General features: G+C 38.1%; 1 non-coding gene across 1 annotated transcript; it reads right to left on the bottom strand.

The window, feature by feature from the left end:
- Positions 1-238: 238 nt before the first annotated feature.
- Positions 239-346, bottom strand: LOC148577352 (small nucleolar RNA R71). The gene has a single exon (XR_015903740.1). It is a non-coding gene; the product is annotated as a small nucleolar RNA R71 (small nucleolar RNA).
- Positions 347-11,923: the final 11,577 nt, after the last annotated feature.

Here is an 11,923-nt window from a genome sequence, read left to right on the forward strand (position 1 = left end):
GTTTCATGGACTTCCATTGGAAGATCCTCATCAGTTCTTAGCTGAATTCTTGCAGATCTGTGACACTGTTAAGACCAATGGGGTTAATCCTGAGGTCTACAGACTTATGCTTTTCCCTTTTGCTGTAAGAGACAGAGCTAGGATATGGTTGGACTCACAACCTAAAGAAAGCCTGAACTCTTGTGAAAAGTTGGTCAATGCTTTTTTGGCCAAATTCTTTCCACCTCAAAAGATGAGCAAGCTTAGAGTGGAAGTCCAAACCTTCAGACAGAAGGAAGGTGAATCCCTCTATGAAGCTTGGGAAAGATACAAGCAATTGATCAGAAGGTGTCCTTCTGACATGCTTTCAGAATGGAGCATCTTATATATATTCTATTATGGTCTGTCTAAATTGTCCAAGATGTCATTGGACCACTCTGCTGGTGGATCTCTTCATCTAAAGAAAACCCCTGCAGAAGCCCAGGAACTCATTGAGATCGTTGCAAATAACCAGTTCATGTACACTTCTAAAAGAAATCCTGTGAATAATGGGATGACTCAAAAGAAAAGAGTTCTTGAGATTGATACTCTGAATGCCATATTGGCTCAGAATAAAATATTGACTCAGTAAGTCAATATGATTTCTCAGAATCTGACTGGAATGCAAGCTGCATCTAGCAGTACTAAAGAAGCTTCCTCTGAAGGAGAAGCTTATGACCCTGAGAATCTTGGAATGGAAGAAGTGAATTACATGGGAGAATCCTATGGAAACACTTACAATCCTTCATGGAGGAATCATCCTAATTTCTCATGGAAGGATCAGCAGAAGCCTAATCAAGGCTTCAATAATAATAATGCTGGGAGAAATAGGTTTGGCAATAGCAAGCCTTTTCCATCATCTTCTCAGCAACAGACAGAGAATTCTAAGCAGAACTTCTCTGACTTAGAAACCATAGTCTCTGATCTATCTAAGACCACTCTCAGTTTCATGACTGAAACAAGGTCCTCCATCAGAAATTTGGAGGGACAAGTGGGTCAGCTGAGTAAAAGAGTTACTGAAATCCCTCCTAGTACTCTCCCAAGCAATACAGAAGAGAATCCAAAAAGAGAGTGCAAGGCCATCAATATGTCCAAAATGGCGGAACCTGTAGAGGAGGAAGAGGCAGTGATTTCCAGTTTAGAAGACCTCAATGGACATCCACTGGCCACTAAGGAGTTTCCTAATGAGGAACCAAAGGAATCTAAGGCTCATATAGAGACCATAGAGATTCCACTGAACTTACTGTTGCCATTCATAAGCTCTGATGAGTATTCTTCCTCTGAAGAGGATGAAGATATTATTGAAGAGCAAGTTGCTCAATATCTAGGAGCAATCATGAAGTTGAATGCCAAGTTATTTGGTAATGAGACTTGGGAGGATGGACCTCCATTGCTCATCAATGAACTGAATGTTTTGGTTCAACTGAAATTACCTCAGAAGAAACCGGATCCCGGAAAGTTCTTAATATCTTGTACCATAGGCACCATGACCTTTGAGAAGGCTCTGTGTGACCTGTGGTTAGGTATAAACCTCATGCCACTCTCTGTAATGGAAAAACTAGGGATCTTCGACATACAAGCTGCAAGAATCTCACTAGAATTGGCAGACAAATCAAGGAAACAGGCTTATGGACTTGTAGAGGATGTCTTAGTGAAGGTTGAAGGCCTGTACATCCTTGCTGATTTCATAATCCTAGACACTGGGAAGGATGAGGATGAATCCATTATCCTTGGAAGAACCTTCCTAGCCACAGCAAGAGCTGTAATTGATGTGGATAGAGGAGAGTTAGTCCTTCAATTGAATGAGGACTACCTTGTGTTTAAGGCTCAAGGATCTTCTTCTGTAACCATGGAGAGGAAGCATGGAAAGCTTCTCTCAATATAGAGTCAAACAGAGCCCCCACACTCAACTTTTAAGTTTGGTGTTGGGAGGCCACCATTAAGCTCTGAGTCTCTGTGAAGCTCTCTAAGAGCTCACTGTCAAGCTATTGACATTAAAGAAGCACTTATTGGGAAGCAACCCAATGTTATTTAATTTATTTGTTTTTCATTGTTATTTTATGTTTTCTTTAGGTTGATGATCATATGGAGTCATAAAAACAACTGCAGAATTAAAGTGGAATAAAAAATAGCATTAAAAATAGCACACCCTGGAGGACAAGCTTACTGGCGTTTATACGCCAGTAAGGATAGCAAAATGGGCATTTAACACCTACTCTGGCAGCATTCTAGGCGTTAAATGCCAGAATTGGTAGACAGACTGGCGTTTAATGCCAGAAAAGGGTGTCTGGTGTCGGGCTGGCGTTAAACGCCAGAATTGGCAGATAGACTGGCATTTAACGCCAGAAAAGGGTGTCTGGAGGGCGTTAAACGCCAGAAAGGGGCATCAGCCTAGTGTTTAATGCCAGAAAAGGTAGCAGAGTTGGCGTTAAACACCAGAAATGGCACACAGAGGGCATTTAAACGCCAGAAAGGTGCAGGTACCAGAATTCCTTGACACCTCAGGATCTGTGGACCCCACAGGATCCCCACCTACCCCACCTCACTCTCTCACCTCTTCACACCTCTCCATAACACTCTTCCCCAAATACCCTTAACCAATCCCATCAATACCTCTTCCCCAAATACCTTTCACCTATCAAATCCTACGCTCTTCCCCACAATCTCTTCACCACTCAATCCATCCATCATTAAACCCCACCTACCTCACCATTCAAATTCAACCTATTTCCCTCCCAAACCCGACCCCTCTTACACGAATTCCCTCTCCCTCTTACCCTATAAATACCCCTCCTTACCACCTTCAATTTCACACATCATAAACACTTAACCCCCTCTTGGCCGAATCCATCACCCCCTTCCATCTCCTTCATTTCTTCTTCTTCTCCTGATTTCCTTCTTCTTTTGCTCGAGGACGAGCAAACCTTTTAAGTTTGGTATGAAAAAAGCTATGCTTTTTTGTTTTTCCATAACCATTAATGGCATCTAAGGCCGAAGAAACCTCTAGGAAGAGGAAAGGGAAGGCAGTTGCTTCCAACTCCGAGTCATAGGATATGGAGAGATTCATCTCAAAAGCCCATCACTAGAAAGAGGATGGAGCAAACAAGAGAGCCCACTAATAGACCTCAACAAGAACACTCCATTATCCTCCATGAAATCAGAGAGGACCAAAAGGCGATGAGAGAGGAGAAACAATGGCAAGGAAGAGATATTGAGGAGCTAAAGCACTCCATGGGATTTTCAAGAGGAAGAAATAGCCGCCGTCACTAAGGTGGACCTGTTCTTTAATTTCCTTGTTCTTATTTTTCTCTTTTTCGGTTTCTATGCTTTATGTTTTATCTATGTTTGTGTCTTTATTACATGATCATTAGTGTTTAGTGTCTACGTCTTAAAGCTATGAATGATTCCATAAATCCTTCACCTTTCTTAAATAAAAGAAATGTTTTCTGAAAAAGAAAAAGAAGTACATGGATTTCAAAATTTATCTTGAAATTAGTTTAATTATTTTGATGTGGTGGCAATACTTTTTATTTTATGAATGAATGCTTGAACAGTGCATTTTTTTTATATTGTTATTTATGAATGTTAAAATTGTTGGCTCTTGAAAGAATAATGAAAAAGGAAAAATATTATTGATAATCTGAAAAATCATAAAATTAATTCTTGAAGCAAGAAAAAGCAGTGAAAAACACAAAGCTTGCGAAAAAAAAATGGCAAAAAAAAAGAAAAAAAAAAGAAAAAGCAAGCAGAAAAAGCCAATAACCCTTTAAACCAAAAGGCAAGGGTAAAAAGAATCCAAGGCTTTGAGCATTAATGGATAGGAGGGCCCAAAGGAATAAAATCCTGGGCTAAGCAGCTAAATCAAGCTGTCCCTAACCATGTGCTTGTGGCATGAAGGTGTCAAGTGAAAAGCTTGAGACTGAGCGGTTAAAGTCGTGGTCTAAAGAAAAAAGAGTATGCTTAAGAGCTCTGGGCACCTCTAACTGGGGACTCTAGCAAAGCTGAGTCACAATCTAAAAAAGTTCACCCAGTTATGTGTATGTGGCATTTATGTATCCGGTGGTAATACTGGAAAACAAAATGCTTAGGGCCACAGCCAAGACTCATAAAGTAGTTATGTTTAAGAATCAACATACTGAACTAGGAGAATTAATAACACTATTTGAATTCTGAGTTCCTATAGATGCCAATCATTCTGAACTTCAAAGGATAAAGTGGGATGCCAAAACTGTTCAGAAACAAAAAGCTACTAGTCTCGCTCATGTAATTGGAACTGAACTTCATTGATATTTGAAATTTATTGTATTTTCTCTTCTTTTTATCCTATTTTGTTTTTAGTTGCTTGGGGACAAGCAACAATTTAAGTTTGGTGTTGTGATGAGTGGATAATTTATACACTTTTTGACATTGTTTTTACATAGTTTTTAGTATATTTTAATTACTTTTTATTATATTTTTATTAGTTTTTATTCAAAAATCACATTTTGGGACTTTACTATGAGTTTGTGTATTTTTCTGTGATTTCAGGTATTTTCTGGCTGAAATTGAGGGACCTGAGCAAAAATCTTATTCAGAGGCTGAAAAAGGACTGCAGATGCTGTTGGATTCTGACCCACCTGCACTCGAAATAGATTTTCTCGAGCTACAGAAGCCCAATTGGCGCGCTCTTAATTGCGTTGGAAATTACACATCTTGGGCTTTCCAGCAATGTTAATAGTTCATACTTTGTCCGAGATTTGATGGCCCAAACTGGCGTTCAAACGCCCACCAGAAACCCTTTTCTGGAGTAAAACGCGAGAACTGGCACCAAAACTGGAGTTAAACTCCAAGAATGGCCTATGCACGTGAAAGCATCAATGCTCAGCCCAAGCACATACCAAGTGGGCCCCGAAAGTGGATTTCTGCACTATCTGCACTTAGTTACTCATTTTCTGTAAACCTAAGTTACTAGTTTAGTATAAATAGCACTTTTTACTATTGTATTCATATGTTTTGAAAAACTTTATAATCTCTGGACATTTAGTCTTTAGACATTGGAGGCTGGCCACACGGCCATGCCTAGACCTTTTTCTCTTATGTATTTTATACGGTGGAGTTTCTACACCTCATAGATTAAGGTGTGGAGCTCTGCTGTTCTTCATGAATTAATGCAAGTATTATTGTTTTTCTTTCAATTCACGCCTACTTCTTCTCCAAGATATACTCTTGTACTTAATTCAGTTAAGTCAGGATGAAGGGGTGACCCGTGACAATCACCCACTATCTTCGTTACTCGCTTAGCCAAGATCCGCGTGCCTGACAACCACAAGCAGTCTACATGATGTTCAACGTAGTCATTGGACAACAGCCGGAATATATTCTCTTGGGTCTCTAATTCACGGATTGAGTCCGGGGGATTGGAACCTTCGTGGTATAGGCTAGAACCATTGGAAGTATTTCTGAGATCCGGAAAGTCTAAACCTTGTCTGTGGTATTCTGAGTAGGATCTGGGAAGGGATGACTGTGAAGAGCTTCAAACTTGTGAATGTTGGGCACAGTGACAGTGTGCAAAAGGATAGAGAGATCCTATTCCGATGCTAGTGAGAACCGACAGATGATTAGCCATGCGGTAGCTGTACCTGGTATTTTTCATCCGAGACGAGAAATCCGACAGTTGATTAGCCGTGCGAAGATTGTACCTGGTATTTTTTCATCTGAGAGGATCTTACAGCTTGCCATGGAAGGGAGCACGCATGATTGGAAGAAGACAATAGGAAAGCAGAGGTTCAGAAGCAACAAAGCATCTCCAAACGCTTGTCTGAAATTCCCACCAATGAATTACAGAAGTAACTTTATTTTATTTTATGTTTATTTATCTTTTAATTATCAATACTCATAGCCATTTTAATTCGCCTGACTGAGATTTACAGGATAACCATAGCTTGCTTCAAGCCGATAATCTCCGTGGGATCGACCCTTACTCACGTAAGGTATTACTTGGACAACCCAGTGCACTTGCTGGTTAGTTGTGCGGAGTTGTTAAAAGTGTGAATCACAATTTCGTGCACCACTTTCTAATCTCATTGCTCTTCTTCGATCTTCAATTTCTCTTTAAGATTTCATGATTAACTCAAGTTTTCTTGCTATATTGTCTCTTGAAGCAATTTTCCATTTCTGTTTTTGCTACTGAGATCCAGATTTGAATTCTTGCATCTCAGAGCTTTCTGATTTACACTAGTTTGCAATTTCTTGTTCAATTCCAAATCCCAGCACCCAAATCCTTTTACTCTTCAAGCAACTTACATTTCTCAGCAATTTAGATTCAGCAAATTTACTTTTCTTGCAATTTAAGTTACAGCTCTTTTACTTTCTTTTTCTTTAAGTTACTTGCAATTTACCTCTTCTGCACTTTATCATTCTGCTCAATTTACCTTCTGCACCTTTATTTACTTGTAATTTAGCTTCTGTCAATCAAAATCACTCAATTCATCAACTGTTCGCTTAACTAAATTCATCACTGATGAGCGAATAATTTATACCCTTTTTGGCATTGTTTTTACATAGTTTTTAGTATGTTTTAGTTACTTTTTATTATATTTTTATTAGTTTTTATTCAAAAATCACATTTCTGGACTTTACTATGACTTTGCATGTTTTTCTATGATTTCAGGTATTTTCTGGCTGAAATTGAGGGACCTGAGCAAAAATCTGATTCAGAGGCTGAAAAAGGACTACAGATGCTGTTGGATTCTGAACTCCCTGCACTCCAAGTAGATTTTCTAGAGCTACAGAAGCCTAATTGGCATGCTCTCAATTTCGTTGGAAAGTAGACATCCTGGGCTTTCCAAAAATATATAATAGTCTATACTTTTCCTGATAATTGATGGCCCAAACTGGCATTCCAAATCAGCCTAAACATCTTAGCGTAAAACGCCCAAACTGGCACCAGAATTGGAGTTAAACGCCCAAACTGGCACCAAAGCTGGCGTTTAACTCCAAGAACAGCCTAAGCACGAAAAAGCTTCAATGCTCAGCCCAAGCACACACCAAGTGGGCCTCGGAAGTGGATTTCTGTACTATTTGCACTTAGTTACTCATTTTCTGTAAACCCTAGTAACTAGTTTAGCATAAAAACTACTTTTAGAGAGTCTTTTGACCATCTTATCTTCTATCTTATGTAAATTTTAAACTTTGAGACCTCCATGGGAGGCTGGCCACTCGGCCATGCCTACCTTATTTTCACTTATGTATTTTCAACGGTGGAGTTTCTACACCCCATAGATTAAGGTGTGGAGCTCTGCTGTTCTTCATGAATTAATGCAATTACTACTATTTTCTTTTCGATTCACTCCTACTTATTTTCCAAGATATACTCTCGTACTTAATTCAGTTAAGTCAGAATGAAGGGGTGACCCGTGATAATCACCCAATCTTCGTTACTCGCTTAGCCAAGATCGTGTGCCTGACAACTACAAAGTGGTCTACATGATGTTCAACGTAGTCATTGGATGACAGCTGGAGTGTAACGACCCAATTTTTAGTATGTCTAGATCATACCGGAAACTGAGTGCTACTAATTTGTCTTCCTAATTATTATCTATTATTTATCATATGAGCCCGATTTGTTGTTGAAGTGTTGTTATTTTGCGGGGTAAATTTTTTTTCAAAACATTTAAGTTGTTAGGCATGAACATACATAGATGATATCATAAGTAACAACAAGATAAGCAGTCAAAAGTAAACACACATTTATATAAATTCATACATCTCAAACAACTGACATCATTCAGTCATTCAGCCTTTATTAGATCATAGATCTTTAGTTAGAACACCCCTAGATGTAGCTAGATAATAACCTTATACATATATATATACATACAACATCCCAGGCCCTGACCTGTTCAAGGAGTCCATAAGCTGGCGCCCAGGCTAGCCTAGACTTTTCACTCACCTAGTCCCTCTAAACTACTAATGTGAGGGAAAGTACATTCTAGGTCTTGAAAACTCAAGTCAGGTAGAGCGTCATCAGCGAACTACAGAAGGGTACTCATGCTTCCATCTGAAGGGAGAAGGGAGAGAGAAGGGGTAAGAACTGGGGAGTTCTTAGTAAGGTCGGGGTTATTTGTTACGTTCATTAATTCTATGTCGTTTAGCAGACTATTAGCAGAATACAAAGAAGCAGTAAATAGAAAACACAAATAAGTAGAGAAGATAGAGAAAACAGATAGCAGAACACAAACAGAAGAATACAAAAAAATAACACAAACACAAAGAATAGAATACACATAAAGAAAACATACATTCATACAAGAAACATAATGGAAGAAATGCACAACCAAGTATGATGCATGTCTAGCCTTAATGCAGGTAATGAGCTCATTTGTCGGTTACAGACCCGCTCCCGACGTTACCCGGAGTCCTTTGACCAGGTAAGGCTTCCCTGTTGGCAATGCCCCTCGCAAGAGTCCTTTGACTTGTGAGGCAAACCACTGCAAGAGTCCTTTGACTTGCATGGCAGAGCTAGTTAACTTATATCTGCTCAACACACTCACTGTAAGATTCCTTTGACTTACAGGAGCACACACACACTCACTGTAAGAGTCCTTTGACTTACAGGAGCATATGCTAGTTGTGTATTCTCGATACCTCTGTAAGAGTCCTCTGACTTACAGAATAGCACTATAGCTAAGTATCCCAGGAAAGCGTTCTCAGTGGTCGCACCACCATTTATCTGACTGCCTCTCTGTAGCAGATTCTTTCATAACCGTTCTCAAGCATCACCTGAAGGCTCATAAGTCACATATAACCATACTTTCCATCACTTAGAAATTATCCTTTTTCATCTTTCCACAATCATAAGTCAAGCATCACAGTGATCTCATTTAACAATTCTCTGTATACATCACAACATCACAACAGCACACTGCTATATAGTTCTTAACTCCCTTTCTTTCTAACATGTTTGCAAGTTTTTAGAACTTGTTTTCATTACCTTACATTCTTCGATATCTTATCTTATACCTTCACTTAGGTGTTTAATAAAGAGAATTAGGGAGTTATAGACTCGAAACTACCATCCTGAGACTTTAGGAAAAACTGTCTTTTTATCAATATTTTATTATTATTAATAAAATAATATTATTCATAAAATAATATTTTAATATTTTAATAAAATAATAATATTTTATTTAACTTTCAAAAATTATATTTTGACCCCTGAACTTTTTAGAAATTGCATTTTGACCCCTTAACTTTTAATATTTACACTTGGGTCCCTGAACTTTTCTTTAATTAACTTTCAACCCCAAACTTTTTAATAATTGCATTTTGACCTCAAAATCATCAAATAAACGTTTTTACATCCTTCCAAAAACCAAAAACATTTTTCTAAAAGTTCATCAAATTTCAGCTTGATTTTCAACCAGTTTTTCAAACTTTTCGGTAACCGATTTTTACCTGATTTTGACCTAACCAAAGAGCAACGTTTCAGCCATCAAATACACATCAAAAACACATCAAATATCATGAATTTCATGGCTGGAAAGTCACGTTTTCCAGCAGCAACAATAAAAACTTCAGAACCATCAAAAACATGATTTTCAAGCATTAAACAACAAGATCTCATGATCAAACAACCACACAAACACTCAAAATCAAACCTCAAGAAAAAAGATCTGATTTAGCACTTCAAGAACACAACCAATCATTGATTAATTTACCAAACCTTACCTCCTTTTCTGCTGCCAAAAGTTGAGCAAAAAACAAGCTTCCAAAAGCACTTTTACGCCTATTTTAACATCAAAAACAACTTTAGAACCATATGAACCATGAAGGCTGAAGCTTCATGATGGTGAAAAGAAGGTTTTTCTCACCTTAAGACAGCTAGAAATCACGTTTTTTTAGAGCCTATGGTGATTGAACAAGAGAACCTAAGAGAAAATGTGGAGAAAACATCATCAGCTTGAGTTTCCACCATGGATGAAACTTCAAGGAGGAAAAGCAGCCACCATACCTTGATTTACTCCTTAAAAATTGTCATAGAAATGAAGAGGAGGAAGAGATGAAAACTTTGGTCGGACTATATTTTTGATAGGGGTTTTAGTTTGAGAAAGAACGGAGAAAGAATCTTGAAGCTTTCATGGAAGTTTTCATGGAAGTTCTTCCATTTCTCTCTTAAGAATTTCGAAAATTCTAGCTTTTTTGGAAGAAAAGTTGATGGTAATGATGATGCCTAGGGATTTGTGGGGTTAGGATAAGCATTATCCTAAAGTTTGGTGAAAAATATCTCAAGAAAGGATAATTACTAAAGCTAGATGTATTAGAATACAAGTGTTTCTTACTTTTTCATTAAGAAAGCTTTGCTTGGAGAGAAAGAAAGGAAACATGTGGTGGCTAACTCTGGGAGAGGCACGTGTCACTGGGTGCTAACTCATCGGAGTTTAATAATAAAATATCATTCTGGAGATAATTACTAAAACTAGATACATCAGATTACACTACTAAAGGATAAGCATGAGCTTTACTAGTATAAATGATACTAGTAGCATGATAATCATTAGAATAAACGATATATGATGAAGCATTAGCATTGCTAAGTTTATCTAGAAATGCCGGTATTATCCATTACCGGTAGATTTCTACCTCAGTTATTATATTACTAAGCATAGATGAACATTAACCACAGAAGAGAAAATAATAATATAATATTCTAAATAAAATAATAATATACGAATATTATATTAATATAATTTTTCTCTCGAAATTTGAGACCGCCTCGTCACATAGAGACTAACCACGGAAGTCTGAATTTTGAAATTCGGACTCGAATTGGCTCAAAAACGCAACTTTTCGCGACGTGCCTGCTTAGATTAGGAGAGTTGTCTGGTGCACTAAAATTCCTAAAAATTCCATAAAAATTCCGTTTGATCCCGAAAAAGTGTTGTTTCTTCGAGGCTAAAAGCTAGGCCGTTACATGGAGTATACTCTCTTAGGATTCTAATCTAAGATTAGAACCTTCGTGGTATAGGCTAGAATTATTGGCAGCCATTCCTGGGATCCGGAAAGTCTAAACCTTGTTTGTGGTATTCCGAGTAGGATCCGGGATCTGGAAAGTCTAAACCTTGTCTGTGGTATTCCGAGTAGGATCTGGGAAGGGATGACTGTGACGAGCTTCAAACCTGCGAATGTGGGGCACAAGTGACAGTGTGCAAAAGGACAATGGTCCTATTCCGACGCTAGCAGGAACTGACAGATGATTAGCCATGCGGTGACAACGCATATGGATTTATTTTCATCTGAGAGGATCTTACAGCTTGCTATGGAAGGAGGTAATGCATGGTTGGAAGAAGGCAGTAGGAAAGCAGAAGTTCAGAAGCAACAAAGCATCTTCAGACGGTTATCTGAAATTCCCACCAATGAATTACATAAGTATCTTTATCTTATTTTATATTTTATTTATATTTTAATTATCAAAACCTCATAACCATTTGAATCTGCCTGACTGAGATTTACAAGGATGACCATAGCTTGATTCAAGCCGACAATCTCCGTGGGATCGACCCTTACCCACGTAAGGTATTACTTGGACGACACAGTTCACTTGCTGGTTAGTTGTGCGGAATTGTGAAAAAGAGTTGAGATTACAATTGTGCGTACCAAGTTTTTGGCGCCATTGAGATCCCAATTTCGTGCACCATGTTTTTGGCACCGTTGCCGGGGATTGTTCGAGTTTGGACAATTGACGGTTCATCTTGTTGCTCAGATTAGGTAATTTTCTTTTATTTTAAAACTTTTTGTTTTAAAAAAAATTTCAAAAAAAAATAATAAATTATTCTATGTTCTTCAGAATTTTTAAAAATGAATTCTAGAGTTTCAGATGATGCCTTTATCATTACAAGAGCTAGCTGATTCCCATCAATTTGGCTGT

Source organism: Arachis ipaensis, chromosome B1, assembly GCF_059453495.1.
Source record: "Arachis ipaensis isolate K30076 ecotype BB chromosome B1, ASM5945349v1, whole genome shotgun sequence".
Taxonomy (NCBI): Eukaryota; Viridiplantae; Streptophyta; class Magnoliopsida; order Fabales; family Fabaceae; genus Arachis; species Arachis ipaensis.